Below are 12,988 nucleotides of genomic sequence, written 5' to 3' on the forward strand. Positions count from 1 at the left end.
GCCGGGAGAAACATCAGTAACCTCAGATATGCAGATGACACCACCCTCATGGCACAAAGTGAAGAGGAACTAAAAAGCCTCTTGATGAAAGTGAAAGAGGAGAGTGAAAAAGTTGGCTTAAAGCTCAACATTCAGAAAATGAAGATCATGGCATCTGGTCTCGTCACTTCATGGGAAATAGATGGGGAAACAGTGGAAACAGTGTCAGATTTTATTTTTTTGGGCTCCAAAATCACTGCAGATGGTGACTGCAGCCATGAAATTAAAAGATGTTTACTCCTTGGAAGGAAAGTTATGACCAACCTAGATAGCATATTCAAAAGCAGAGACATTGCTTTGCCAACAAAGGTCCATCTAGTCAAGGCTATGGTTTTTCCTATGGTCATGTATGGATGTGAGAGTTGGACTGTGAAGAAGGCTGAGTGCCAAAGAATTGATGCTTTTGAACTGTGGTGTTGGAGAAGACTCTTCAGAGTCCCTTGGACTGCGAGGAGATCCAACCAGTCCATTGTGAAGATCAGCCCTGGGATTTCTTTGGAAGGAATGATGCTAAAGCTGAAACTCCAGTACTTTGGCCACCTCATGCGAAGAGTTGAAAAGACTCATTGGAAAAGACTCTGATGCTGGGAGGGATTGGGGGCAGGAGGAGAAGGGGACGACAGAGGATGAGATGGCTGGATGGCATCACCGACTCAATGAATGTAAGTCTGAGTGAACTCCGGGAGTTGGTGATGGACAGGGAGGCCTGGCATGCTGCGATTCATGGGGTCGCAAAGAGTCGGACACGGCTGAGTGACTGAACTGAACTGAACTGAAGACCTAGAGACTGTCATACTGAGTAAAGTCAGTCAGACAGAAGGAGAAATATCGTATGACATCCCTTACATGTGGAATCTAAAATGAAATGATACAAATCAACTTAGAATGCAGAAAGAGACTCACAGACTTAAAGAATGAACTTATGGTTGCCGGAGGAGGCAAGGATGAGGGGGAAAAGAGATAGTCAGGGAGTTTGGGATGGACATGTACACACCGCTATATTTAAAATGGATGACCACAAAGACCTCCTGTATAGCACATGGAACTCTGCTCAAAGTTATGTGGCAGCCCAGATGGAAGGGGAGTTTGGGGAAGAATGGATGCATGTATATGGATGGCTGAGCCCCTTCACTGTTCACCTGAAACTATCACAACATTGTCAATCAACTATCAGATCAGATCAGTTGCTCAGTCGTGTCCGACTCTTTGCGACCCCATGAATCGCAGCTCTATAGCCCAAAACAAAAAGTCTAAAAAAATTAAAAAAATAAAATGAACCATGAATACTCCCAAATGAAAAGTACCTTTTCTCTAGGGTTTAGCTGATCAATCTTAGCAGTGCTATTATGGAACAGGGTCAAGTCAAAGCATGTGGGTTTGAATTTCACATCTCTCCTGTCCAGAGCAGAAGGATGCCCATTAAGATAATTTCATACCCGTGACCTCCAAATGTGCTTTTTTCCACTTAGGACCAGGAACACCCCTGGGTTACAGCTGACTGCAATATTCTTGGTTACATCATAAGGACAGGCTCTGTGCACTAGAGGAGGCTTCAGAACAAAGCAGAAACAAACAGCTTGTCCTCAGAGCAGCCTGACACAGGTATGTCTGGCATTCTCCCCCAGCCTCGGGCCCTATTCTCTTACGCTGCAGTTTGTTTCACTGTTCAGTGTCCTGAGCGGTGGTTTCCGGTAGGCTGCTTCCACACGTCCCACAAAGAACACTCATTTTGTATTTTATGGGGCTGCAGGTGGCTGGGAGAGAAAACCCAAGCTGAGATAGTGTTCTGAGAAGGTGATGCACAATGGCCTGAATCTCAGACTCGAATCCCAGGTCCAACCAGGACTTTGCCTCTGCAGGATGGAGTCAGTAACCATGTGACGAACACTGAGTGAGCGGGACCAGTACCAGGCACAGGCAGGTACTGTATATGTCTTTGCTGTGATTCCAGACAAGTGCCTGCTCTTCTTGCCCAAATACTTGAAGGCTCGTGACTAGGTCTGTCTTGCTGTATACAGAAGCCCCAGGAGAGCATCCTCTGAGAGATTTCCAGCTTACCTACTGACTCCTGCTTTGCAAACTGAGTCTGCTTTAGCTGAGCATTTGTAACTGGTACCTTGTTATACCGGGCTTCCCTGGTGGGTCAGCAGTAAAGAATCTGCCTGCAATGCAGGAGATGAGGGTTCAATCCCTGGGTCAGGAATTGGAGAAGGAAATGACAACCCACTCCAGGATTCATGGAAATCCCATGGACAGAGGAGCCTGCCAGGCTACAGTTCATGGGGTCGCGGAGAGTTGGACAACCCAAATGACGACTGAACAACCCACCACCAGCTTGTTAACAGCAGCTGCAAGGCCGGGTTAACAAGGTCTGCAGGTCAGTTAAGAAGAGTCTAGCCTGGCTCTGGACCAACGTCAAAGCTTCGTCTCTACTGAAAGGCCTTCCCTCCCCGTCCCCTGTGTATGCAGCTCAGGCAGAGGCTGTCTGGGCTGCATCCTTCTCTCTGAGTGCCCACTGCAGGCATTCTCTAGGGCAGTGCCAGGTGAATGGATGGGCAAGTAACTGAGGCAATGCTTCCCCTCGAGAGAGGTTTCTTTCTGAGCAAGGAATTTCAGCTGTCAGGGAACTGTGAGTAAGAAGTGTCTGAGGCAACAGTCAGGTCTTTCTTGTAAGTATTAACCTCACCAACACTTTAGCCTCTCTACACCTCTGTTCAATAGGCAAAAGCAGAAGAGTACTAAATGTCTTTTTCAAAATATTTTTGTAAACAAAATCATTTTTAAATAAAATGCAATAATTACTTGCCAGGTCTTTCAAGTGTTTTTCCAAATCTGGTTTTTCCCACAATAACCTATCTATTTTAGGAAAGCCTGAAGGGAAAGAAAAACAAGGCTGTTTAGAATATAATGTTACCAGAGCAACTGCTCTAGCTCTATTGAGGACCTTCAAAGCCAGAGGCGGGGAGGCAGTGCTGCAGGTGCCTGGGGAGACGTGTCGACAGCACTGACTCCACAATTACAGAGAGGCTGGAAAATAAAACACCTGTCCCATCAAATGCTCGATGTCTTTCATCTTCCCTATAAAGAAGTCCCGGACGTTTTGATGAGAAGATTCAAATGAAAAAATGACTTCTGTTCTCGCAGTGCAGGCAACCGGACCAAGCACAACCATCACCCCCGCTGTTAGCACAGTGCACAGATGCTACAGGGACCAGCCAAAGGGCTCCAGCACCACTGATGCCCAACTGTGAGGCGAGTGTCGTGTTAACTGCTCAGTCGTGTCTGACTCTGCGACCCCATGGACTACAGCCCACCAGGCTCCTCTGTCCATGGAATTCTCCAGTCAAGAATACTGGAGTGAGTAGCCATTCTCTTCTCCAGGGGATCTTTCCAATTCAAGGATCGAACCTGCGTCTCCCACATTGCAGGCAGATTTTTTACCATCTGAGCCACCAGGGAAGCCCTGATATAAGGTGCTGCTTCCCTGAGAAAGAACTCAGAAAAGAGGAAGTGAGCTTATATTCAAGTCCTTTAAAAAAAAAATCTCTCTTCTTTAGTTCAGTTGCTCAGTCGTGTCCGACTCTTGAATCGCAGCACGCCAGGCCTCCCTGTCCATCACCAACTCCCGGAGTTCACCCAGACTCATGTCCATCGAGTCAGTGATGCCATCCAGCCATCTCATTCACGGTCGTCCCCTTCTCCTCCTGCCCCCAATCCCTCCCAGCATCAGAGTCTTTTCCAATGAGTCAACTCTTTGCATGAGGTGGCCAAAGTACTGGAGTTTCAGCTTTAGCATCATTCCTTCCAAAGAAATCCCAGGGCTGATCTCCTTCAGAATGGACTGGTTGGATCTCCTTGCAGTCCAAGGGACTCTCTAGAGTCTTCTCCAACACCACAGTTCAAAAGCATCAATTCTTCGGCGCTCAGCCTTCTTCACAGTCCAACTCTCACATCCATACATGACCACAGGAAAAACCATAGCCTTGACTAAACAAAATTTTGTTGGCAAAGCAATGTCTCTGCTTTTGAATATGCTATCTAGGTTGGTCATAACTTTCCTTCCAAGGAGTAAACGTCTTTTAATTTCATGGCTGCAGTCACCATCTGCAGTGATTTTGGAGCCCCCCAAAATAAAATCTGACACTGTTTCCACTGTTTCCCCATCTATTTCCCATGAAGTGATGGGACCGGATGCCATGATTTTCATTTTCTGAATGTTGAGCTTTAAGCAAACTTTTTCACTCTCCTCTTTCACTTTCATCAAGAGGCTTTTTAGTTCCTCTTCACTTTCTGCCGTAAGGGTGGTGTCATCTGCAAATCTGAGGTTATTGATATTTCTCCCGGCAATCTTGATTCCAGCTTGTGCTTCTTCCAGCCCAGCGTTTCTCATGATGTACTCTGCATGTAAGTTAAATAAGCAGGGTGACAATATACAGCCTTAACTTACTCCTTTTCCTATTTGGAACCAGTCTGTTGTTCCATGTCCAGTTCTAACTGTTGATTCCTGACCTGCATACAAATTTCTCAAGAGGCAGATCAGGTGGTGTGGTATTCACATCTCTATCAGAATTTTCCACAGTTTATTGTGATCCACACAGTCAAAGGCTTTGGCATAGTCAATAAAGCAGAAATAGATGTTTTTCTGGAACTCTCTTGCTTTTTCGATGATCCAGATGTTCGCAATTTGATCTCTGGTTCCTCTGCCTTTTCTAAAACCAGCTTGAACATCAGGAAGTTCACGGTTCACGTATTGCTGAAGCCTGGCTTGGAGAATTTTGAGCATTACTTTACTAGCATGTAAGATGAGTGCAATTGTGCAGTAGTCTGAGCATTCTTTGGCATTGCCTTTCTTTGGGATTGGAATGAAAACTGACCTTTTCCAGTCCTGTGGCCACTGCTGAGTTTTCCAAATTTGCTGGCATATTGAGTGTAACACTTTCACGGCATCATCTTTCAGGATTTGAAATAGTTCAACTGGAATTCCACCACCTCCACTAGCTTTGTTCGTAGTGATGCTTCCTAAGGCCCATTTGACTTCACATTCCAGGATGTCTGGCTCTAGGTCAGTGATCACACCATCGTGATTATCTGGGTCGTGAACATCTTTTTTGTACAGTTCTTCTGTGTATTCTTGCCACCTCTTCTTAATATCTTCTGCTTCTGTTAGGTCCATACCATTTCTGTCCTTTATCGAGCTCATCTTTGCATGAAATGTTCCCTTAGTATCTCTAATTTTCTTGAAGAGATCTCTAGTCTTTCCCATTCTGTTGTTTTCCTCTATTTCTTTGCATTGATCGCTGAAGAAGGCTTTCTTATCTCTTCTTGCTATTCTTTGGAACTCTGCATTCAGATGCTTGTATCTTTCCTTTTCTCCTTTGCTTTTTGCTTCTCTTCTTTTCACAGCTATTTGTAAGGCCTCCCCAGACAGCCATTTTGCTTTTTTGCATTTCTTTTCCATGGGGATGGTCTTGATCCCTGTCACCTGTACAATGTCACGAACCTCCATCCATAGTTCATCAGGTACTCTATCTATCAGATCTAGACCCTTAAATCTATTTCTCACTTCCACTGTATAATCATAAGGGATTTGATTTAGGTCATACCTGAATGATCTAGTGGTTTTCCCTACTTTCTTCAATTTAAGTCTGAATTTGGCAATAAGGACTTCATGGTCTGAGGCACAGTCAGCTCCTGGTCTTGTTTTTGCTGACTGTATAGAGCTTCTCCATCTTTGGCTGCAAAGAATATAATCAATCTGATTTTGGTGTTGACCATCTGGTGATGTCCATGTATAGAGTCTTCTCTTGTGTTGTTGGAAGAGGGTGTTTGTTATGACCAGTGCATTTTCTTGGCAAAACTCTGTTAGACTTTGCCCTGCTTCATTCCGTATTCCAAGGCCAAATTTGCCTGTTACTCTAGGAGTTTCTTGACTTCCTACTTTTGCATTCCAGTCCCCTATAATGAAAAAGACATCTTTTTTGGGTGTTAGTTCTAAAAGGTCTTGTAGGTCTTCATAGAACCGCTCCACTTCAGCTTCTTCAGCGTTACTGGTTGGGACATAGACTTGGATTACTGTGATACTGAATGGTTTGCCTTGGAAACGAACAAAGATCTTTCTGTCGTTTTTGAGATTGCATCCAAGTACTGCATTTCGTACTCTTTTGTTGACCATGATGGCTACTCCATTTCTTCTGAGGGATTCCTGCCTGCCGTAGTAGATATAATGGTCACCTGAATTAAATTCACCCATTCCAGTCCATTTTAGTTCGCTGATTCCTAGAATGTCGACATTCACTCTTGCCATCTCTTGTTTGACCACTTCCAATTTGCCTTGATTCATGGACCTGACATTCCAGGTTCCTATGCGATATTGCTCTTTACAGCATCGGACCTTACTTCTATCATCAGTCACATCCACAGCTGGGTATTGTTTTTGCTTTAGCTCCATCCCTTCATTCTTTCTGGAGTTATTTCTCCACTGATCTCCAGTAGCATACTGGGCACCTACTGACCTGGGGAGTTCCTCTTTCAGTATCCTATCATTTTGCCTTTTCATACTGTTCATGGGGTTCTCAAGGCAAGAATACTGAAGTGGTTTGCCATTCCCTTCTCCAGTGGACCACATTCTGTCAGATGTCTCCACCATGACCTGCCCATCTTGGGTTGCCCCACGGGCATGGCTTAGTTTCATTGAGTTAGACAAGTCTGTGGTCCTAGTGTGATTAGATTGATTAGTTTTCTCTGAGCATGGTTTCAGTGTGTCTGCCCTCTGATGCCCTCTTGCAACACCTACCGTCTTACTTGGGTTTCTCTTACCTTGGACGTGGGCTATCTCTTCACGGTTCTCCAGCAAAGCGCAGCCGCTGCTCCTTACCCTGGACGAGGGCTATCTCCTCACCGCCGCCCTTCCTGATCTTAAACGTGGGATAGCTCCTCTAGGCCCTCCTGTGCCCGTGCAGCCACGGCTCCTTTGACTTGGGGTTGGTTCTCCCTGCCGCAGCCCCTAGCCTCGGGTGTGGGGTTGGTCTTCCCCGCTGCAGCCTCTGGCTTCCGGCGTGGAGGCGTGGGGTAGCTCCTCCCGGCCGCCGCCCCTGGCCTCGAGCGTGGAGGCGTGGGGTAGCTCCTCCCAGCCGCCGCCCCTGGCCTCGAGCGTGGAGGCGTGGGGTAGCTCCTCCCGGCCGCCGCCCCTGGCCTCGGGCGTGGAGGCGTGGGGTAGCTCCTCTCGTTGCAGCCCCTGACCTCGGACGCGGGGTAGCTCCTCTCAGCCTTTCCTGCGCCGTCGCAGCCTGGCACTCTCGGCCGCTGCCCCTGACCTCGGACGTGGGGTAGCTCCTCTTGGCCGCCGCCCTTCGGGCATGGGGTACCTTCTCTTGGCCACGCTTCGCCTGCGCTTAGTGCGCCGGTCGCAGCCGCCACATTTACCTGAGATGACCCTACTGACACCAGCTTCAGATGCTTTACACAGGACAGCCAACAAATCGTCCAGTTTTTGTTTTTAAAAAGAAGGTCAACAGATATAGATATAACAACAATAGATATAACAATTATCCCAGAGGCATGACCTCACAGATACAGCTGAAAGAACACTTTTTAAAGACTATTTTAAAAAGCAGTACAGCAAATGGTTAAGTTTGAGACCCAGTCATCTCCAACCACGGATGAAAAAAAAAATTCCAGGTTATGGAGTGGGAAAAAGAACAAGCAGTGAATTTTTGATACATAGTAACTGAAGCTAGAAATGGATGAAATAGCAGATTAGACCCAACTGAGAGTACAAGTGAATTAGAGGAATGCAGAAGAAAAAAAAGGTGCAAAAAACTCGAGAGAGAGTACGCAGGTGTGAGAATGTCCACCACACATATAACAGGAGTTCCAGACAGAACTGATGGAGGAGGAGGAAGTATGGAGAAGACAAAGCCTAAGGACTTTCCAAAATTAAGAAATACATGAATCCATGACTTGGATGCATACAATCCTGAGACAAGAGTGAACTACTATTTAGGTACATTTTGTTTTTATTCTTAAACACAAGTTTAGAAACATCTTTAAAGAAAAAGGTTACCTACAAAACAAACAAAAATGGGACTGCAGCAGACTTCTCTGGAATAAATCTGCAACGTGCTGGGGGAAAATAACTGCTAGTTTAGAATTCTATGCCCTGCTAAATTATGTTCAAGCATACACACACAGAGATGATACTCAGGGACTAAGAGTTTAGCTTTCACTGAAAAGGAACTACTTCAGAAGAAAACTGAAGCTCAAAGCAAAGAATGGGTTTCACAGATGAACAGTGTACAAAAAAAAAAAAAAAACAGTAAGCACGGACTGTAATGATGACTGTTTAGGGTCTCAGAAAGAGGCAGAATGAAGCACTGACAACAATATCATGGATGATGGGGGCCCAAAGCCCAAATCATCTATGATCCTTGCAATGTTCAGGAGTAGAAACAGCAATTCACTTTAGAGTTTATTAAGTCAAAGGTGCATGTTGAAAACTTACAAGTAGCTACTAAATAATAAGTAACTTTCAAATCAGCAAAATGAAAAAAAAGTTCAACAGAAAGCAGGAAAGAAAGCAAAAAAGTAAAGAAAACTTACACACAAAAGGTGATAGAAATCATTCTAAAATAATAATGAGCATACTAAGTGAAAATGGATTAAAATTTCCCCATTAAAAGTGTCAAGATTCAATCATTAACTCCTAACTGTATGCCTGGCAAAAATCACTCACTCACTCACATGGGCACAGGCGACACATCCAAGAACATTCAATGCAGCATTGTTTTTTGTTTTGGGGGAGGTTTCTGATCAGAGAGAAAAGAAGTACTTTTTAATTCCTTCTTAACTGCAAAAGCCCTTTATCTCAAATGCCAACATATACATTTATTTCTAGCTAGTAAAGCACATGAGAACCGCAGCCTAGGAGAATAAATAGGAAAATAACGAAACTGTGCTTATGTACTATATCAGAAAAATACAAAATGCAAAACAAGAATGAAGTTTCTGTGACAGAGAAAGATAGTGTTGGGAGATAATTCTTCAAGGATCTCCACACTGTTAAATTGGAAACAATGTACATGTCCACCCAAAGAAAAATGGACCAAATGACTGATCCAACAGTTAAGTAATAAAGAGAAGTTAAAACTAATGAATGAAATCCCTAAGATTCAAAGTATCTTCTCAAAACATAATGCTGACTGAAAAAAGCTACTTGAAAAAGAGTATATATAAGCCATACACCACTCATGTAAGTTAAAAAAAAAAACAACTCTCCAAATAGCCTATAAGTTGTCACATATATACATACATATGTGGAAAATGTATAGAAACATAGCCAGGAAAGAAACATGCACTTCAGAAGAACATTACATCTGTGAAGGGGCTACACCTCTGATGCCTTTTTGTCATGTTTTCTTTTTAAACAAAAAACTCAAACCAGTAATGTCAATATTTGTTAGGTACCTAGAGAACTATTTGTGATTTTATTTTCCATATTCTGAAGTAGTTTCAAACTTACAATTCTAAGTAAAAATTGAAAAAGGAAAGAAAAAAGAATAAGTTCTGAATCTATGCCAATTCAGATCACCGATCCAGTTGGCAACCAATCATTTTCTAAAATTATATTTAAATGTTCTGAATCTTTGTTGCATGTTACTGAATTTTCTCACACTACTTTACCAACACACAGTTCTCACTGCAAGGGAATAAACAAACTAACACTCAAAAAACAATCGTGTTTTTAGTCTGTGATTTATCTTTGCTAAAGTATTGATAAAACATGGTTCCAACATTTGCTTTTTTCTGTCTCAATGCTGGAGCCATGCTAACAACAGGACAAAAAAGATGTGCAAAGAACACCGTAACCACAGCCAGTGAGGTGCCTGTGAGGGACAGGCTGGAGGGCACATCCCCAGGACACCGTGATGGGGGAGAAGGCATTAGGCTCCGTGGGACCATGAGGAGGCAGGAGAGGCTGGGATCACTGCTTCAGAGCCAAGCCCTCAAGAGGACACAGAGGAACTGACCTTGAGACAGGTCCTCAGAAATGAGACAGGGACTGTCAAACTGAGGCGGGTTTGGGTCTGAAGAAATCGGGAGTTTCTAGGGGGCAGAGACCCAAAGAAAGGAAGAACCTGGTCTTGGGGGTTTGAGTGGATGGGGTACAGGAAGGCAGCCAGCAGTTCTCTTCATTCAAGTTCAAGGTCTACGTGCTGACTGCTTCCTGCTGCTACTGCTGAGTCCTAGATTTCTGCACAGGATGCTCCCCTCTGGACTGTGACACAACAAGCAGTAAGATCCTCCTTGCTTTGGTGACAAGAGCCCAGAGGCCAGGAGAGCATGGCAGACACACCAGAAAAGTTCTAGGTCAGGACAGAGCAGCCACCTGAGTGTTTGAGATGTTAACTAAGGAGTTATTCTACTGGCTGAGAACAACAGGGGAAACCCAGTCCAGTGCAGCCCTGAATAAGGAGGGCAAAGTCACAACCTGGCATTGGTGGGTGGGGATTCTCTGATCTTGGGGATGAGGGAAGGGAAAGACATATGGATGATCTGAAAACACAGTAGGGCTTCCATTCAGATGAAACATGCCCTGCCCCTCAGGGGCAGGGTTGGCAGAAAGGCTTGCAAGATTTTTATGTCTACTGTAAGCACACAGTTTTACAAAGCTGAGTAAGTAATACAAAATTAGTTGTTTCTCTTTTATAACTTGACACTTTATTTTCAAGCCTTTACCACTGACTGTGATCTCAGACAACACCTAATCCCAATCTAAAACATACTGTTGTTCAAACATACAAAACTTCTAATTCAGAGATCTGTGACCTTTTCCCCGGAAATAAACATCAAGTTCCTGAGGTAATTAGAAGTAAAGCCATAGGTATACCTATGGCTGATTCATGTTGATGCTTGGCAGAAACAAACAAAATTATCCTTCAATTAAAAATAAATAAATTTAATTATTAAAAAAAGTTAAGCCATATCTCTCCTTTTGATTTCCTTTCTACCAAGTGCATAAGCTATACCTTAAACTGAATTTCACAGTTTTAAGATAGTCATTTGGTTATTTTCCTTCTTCAGGTCATTTTAAAGCTTCAGTGACTCCCCTTTCATTTTCATCTCCCTCTTTCAAATAAGATTTCTCTTGTCTACTTGCAACAGTTAATTTTATTTATATTAATCCAGAACTTATGGGGAGGGAGGCGGGAGTGGGGTTCAGGATGAGGAACACATGTACACCAGTGGGGGATTCATGTCATTGTATGGCAAAACCAATACAATATTGTAAAGTAATTAGCCTCCAATTAAAATAAGTAAATTTATATTAAAAAAAAAACCAGAACTTTGCCAAACAGGTATGAATTCATACCACAGGATTAAACAAACAAAAATATCAATGGTTACATATTTATTTTTAAAATTCTTTACAGACCCAAATACACAGATAAGCAGAATAAATAAAGACTAATGGTCATGACCACACCAATGGTGTGACCACAGGCAATGGATCCAACTCTTGGCATACTTCCCTGAAGTGAGGGGCCCAGCTGGGCTCCAGGATCCCTTTAATTTGTTCCGTTATAAAACCCCATAATTGTCCTATGTTTTAGTATTCACTGGACTATAAATGCTAAGAAAAGAAAAAAGGGAAAAACCAGTAGCTACAATGAAATTTAAAAGTTGACAAAAGATACGTTATCAGGATATTCCTGAAGGGTTTATGTAAGTACAGGAAAAAAAAAAAGTCAGACAAAATCCAAAGTAAATATCATCTAATGTGGATACTAGGGTTAATTTTCAACTCAAGAATATCTGCTCTGGCTCTATTTTTATAAACTTGATTTAAGGATTATTGTCTCCGTATCCATTACTTCTCTACGTATTCTAAGTTGTGAGTTAAACATATTTAACCTCCTTTGTATATTTCCTCCATCTCTATATTCAGGGCTTAGATACTGCTCAACGTTTTCTAATGTTCCCACCAAGCTGTCTTGGAGGAAAAATTGGTACTTCCTATTACAACGCTCTTATTAATAGATCCCCCAAATCCAGTCACATGCACTTGGCAGCGATTTACCCAGCACTTTCTTCCCCTCTTTACCAGTGAATTAGCTGTTTGAGAGGTTCAATTATGAAGTTGTGATTATATCTCTACGGCTTGAGAAATATATTCGGCAGATAACTTAAGTTCTATAAGATTTAATGGTCTTAAATATTTTTTCTCTAGAATATTGCTATGTGTAATAATTAACTCTATAAGAGCCTTCATAAGGAAATGGCTCTCTTATCTATCAAGTATGGGAAAGTATGCGGTTCACTCTGAGACCTGACAGCTCACTGCGGCTTTGTCCCTGGAACACAGAGATGAGCACAGGGCTGGGCCCAGGCCTGTCACTGCCCCTGCCTCCAGGCCTGCAATCTCCATCTTGGAGGCTAATTAAACTGCTTTCGCTCTAGAACAGGACAGAAAAGAAGCAAAAAAAGGAGTTGTAAGCATTTCACAGACTGTTGGCATAAAAGCAATGAGAATAGCATCTATAAATTCTTAATCATAAAACCTTTACCTCGCTTTATGAAATTTACGTGGGGGAACCTAACCCAGGCCTCCCTCTGCAGCAGTGTCTCTGACCATCAGACACAGTGGTTCCCACCAGCTCCTGCATCACAGACCCCCGCACATACCCACACAGTCAGGCAGACCCCCATCACAGCTCGAGGCTGGTGGGGAAATCACTGTAAGATTCATATTAATTTCTCTCCTTTTCCTCTCCTTGGAGAATTAAAGTCACAATGAAAGGTTAAAAATCTAAGCAGGAGTACTTGAAAGTGTTTGTTTTATGTATGGCGTCATTCTCCGCCCCAGAGATTTAGGAGTTGTTTTGTGCTGTAAACCTGAACAGTGTAGTTCTGCTCCTAAAATGCATATAAATCGTGCTTATCCCAGAGAGAG

General features: G+C 43.3%; 1 protein-coding gene across 2 annotated transcripts in view; it reads right to left on the reverse strand.

The window, feature by feature from the left end:
• Positions 1 to 12,988, reverse strand: part of ELOVL5 (ELOVL fatty acid elongase 5) — a 73,214-nt gene that overhangs the window by 14,144 nt on the left and 46,082 nt on the right. The window lies entirely within an intron of this gene.

The sequence above is a fragment of the Bos indicus genome, chromosome 23 (assembly GCF_029378745.1).
Source record: "Bos indicus isolate NIAB-ARS_2022 breed Sahiwal x Tharparkar chromosome 23, NIAB-ARS_B.indTharparkar_mat_pri_1.0, whole genome shotgun sequence".
Lineage (NCBI taxonomy): Eukaryota > Metazoa > Chordata > Mammalia > Artiodactyla > Bovidae > Bos > Bos indicus.